Below are 3,131 nucleotides of genomic sequence, written 5' to 3' on the forward strand. Positions count from 1 at the left end.
CCTTCGCCCTGCCAGGCTAAGTAAACAGTCTTCCAGCCAACCCAGGTGGCCTTGCATGGAACGGGGGGAACAGTCTAATATATATAGTATATCATACTGTCATACTGAGGCAGGGGATGCCTTCTTTTGTGATTATGTAGAAGTTTGTTAGCAGGCAAGGGGGTTGCTTTTAAAATGTACTTACTCTAATTAGGACAATATGACTTTGAGTTTGAATAGAGTATACTCACTGACAGCATGGGAGCAAGTTACTCTGGATACATCTGTTTTAAACTTGCTTAGTCATTCAAATAATATTTGAATTCTCAAATGGACATGTTTTTCAAAATATGTACAAACAGCAAATGATGGCAGTGCATGCATTTAAACCATTGATGTCATACTGGCTGGAACGTTTCCTTACATGCAGGTTCAAGTTTACATGCGCAGTCAGAATAACACAGCAGTGGCACGACTGGTGTGACATATTCTTCTATTACTGGATGTCAGATGGTTTGCTGATGACAACCACTGAGGTGTGAAACATGCACCACTATACAACTCTGTGATCACATTTATGCATTCAAAATTTGGGCATGTTTTGCAGCCCCAGGACTCTGGTCTTTGCCATCATTGAATCAACAGGGAGATGAGACTGACTTCACAAGGAAATACAAAAGGGCGAAAAACAGGGAAGAGACGAAGGAAACAGGAAGGGAAATAAGTAGATAAGGAAAACATACATGCAAAAGGACTAAATACGAAAGGAAGTGACATGAGAGAAAGAGGAACAGAAAGGGAGGAAAAACTAAACCAACTGGAAACCAAGAACAAGACTATGTTCACAGAATAGTACAAAAATAAGAAACACATTAAGACTAGGCAATGCAGGAATCTCATAATATTCAAATAACTAAATCAGTAAGTCCCAAAACGCAGCAAGATCAGAAAACAGACCCCGGAGCATGACAGGGATGTCCTTAGTTATTCAGAGGACTGCACAGAATCCTGTGAAAACATGATTGTAGCATGTTTACATCATTTTAGCCATTGCAATCTATTTAACAGGCATTACATTTGAAAGCAGAAATATTGGTTTGCTGGTGGAGGAAACGTCAGAGCAGAGCAACACATTCATATGGACACAGTGAAAGTACACAATAGGTTTCATGAAAATACATTTACTAACAAAAACTACAACATTGACTCTTAAAGAGAACATGAAATGCTAGACACACACAAGCTAATATACACCACTGAGCCCTGCTCTCAAATACTGACGTAGATGTAACACTGGATTTAAGAAATCGAGGCTCAAAGTTCAAGTTTGAAAAACATGTTTAGCGCCATCTTCTGTCAGTACGGAACGAACGTCATGCGGTTGGTCTGTTGCAGCTAATAGACTTACATTAGCTTATGTTAGCTAACTAGAGACAGAATCGCTGACTCAGAGGAAAATAACAACACTAAGACTAAAAATCAGTTAAGGGTATCACATTTATGCTGCCCCTGGCTGCAACAATGAGTTTTATGTTAGGAAACCAAAGATATACCATCTACTTTCACGGTCTGTATCTTTAGCAGGAACTGGCTGTTTGCTGTTTGGCTAGCTGCACTCAAACAGGAAAATCTAGCTGTTAGCCGTAATGCTGTTTGTAAAGCACTTTATAAATGAGGATTGTGTAGAGGAGAGCCTGTTTGAGTCTATTAGTTTGAGTACTGACAGAAGACAGCCAAACTTTAACTTCTAGCTCTGATTTCTTAAATCCAGCTTCACAGACAGTCTAACATCTATGTCAGTTTTTGAGAGCAGGGCTCAATGGTGTATATTAGCTGTTGTAAGTGTAGCATTTCATGTCCCCTTTAACTAACTTAGCTATCTCTAACTAATTTCTTTAACTTTTTCTTCAAGTTCAACTAGCCGTCAGTATGATAAAATTTAGATGTAAAGGTTCCTTTAACAGAGAATAAAAATAAAAAAACAGCTTGCATTTGTTTATCAGGGAATGATTGTATGAACAGTTAATACGCTATAAATAAGAGACCTCAAAGACCAGACATATCAAACACAAACCGGTAGAGACAAGTTTAAAGTTGAACTTGTGACTGAAACTAGAACATGATGCACGTTATCTGCATGTGGTCTGCCTGACCAGAGTGTCCTTTTGTGACCAGGAAGTATCTGACAGAGAGAAAGCAGCTAACTCAGTGTGCTTTCAACAATTTGTTTAAACAAATAGACATTTATTTTAATAAAAGAACCCAAAAGAAGAGAGATTAAATGATCTTACCTACTTAAATGGTTGACATGAAAATCAAGAACAGGACCACATGACTAAATATGGATGCTTTGTGGGGCAGATGACTTTTTATTAAGGTCATTAGTGGGGAAGTATGTAAACAGAAGCAGAGTAGGCAAGCAAAACAGCATAACCAGGTCTGCCCTCGCCTGCGTGTTACACCATTATCTACATAAAAGCAGTTAATTCACACGTATTTAGGACACAAATGTGTACGTTGATTGCAGAATACACAAAACTGTAACAGCTTCACATATGAGTAAAACTCCATTAGTTACAGACATCACAGTCCCTGAAAGCTTTTCTGTTGTGCAAGCCACTCACAGATAATTCTGCAAATTTCTTTAACACCTGTTGTAAAAAAAGTTATATATAACCTTCTTATGGTCCAGATCTAAACATGGGGCCTTCATTTGAATGGCAGGGTCATGGTCAGCAGTGTTTAATTGTTATTGTTTTACATAGTACAGCAGTGGAAAGTATGGAAGATGAAAAGTTTTACAAGTTTTTATTTGCAATTCACATCAGCGCAGTGAGATAGCGGTGGGTTATTGTTTTCTCTCGCAGTCCATTGACCTGCAGGTCAGAATAACCTGAGACATTTTGTGCCTCAAATTTGGTTTTTGTATGAGTTGGCTGATGCGAACTAGGGCAGATTTAATAGATTTAAGACTTCCCCCTTACTCTTATTCCAAACTTATCTGAGTTTAAAAAAGCCTATCACATCAACTGTCTGTGTCTACGTTTATACTCTGTAGATTTGCAATGTTTGTGGGGATGAGGAAATATATATATATATACAGTGGGGCAAAATAGTATTTAGTCAGCCACCGATTGTGCAAGTTCCCCCAC

This window comes from Pundamilia nyererei, unplaced genomic scaffold (genome assembly GCF_000239375.1).
Source record: "Pundamilia nyererei isolate P.nyererei 1_Seehausen unplaced genomic scaffold, PunNye1.0 scaffold00115, whole genome shotgun sequence".
NCBI lineage: Eukaryota > Metazoa > Chordata > Actinopteri > Cichliformes > Cichlidae > Pundamilia > Pundamilia nyererei.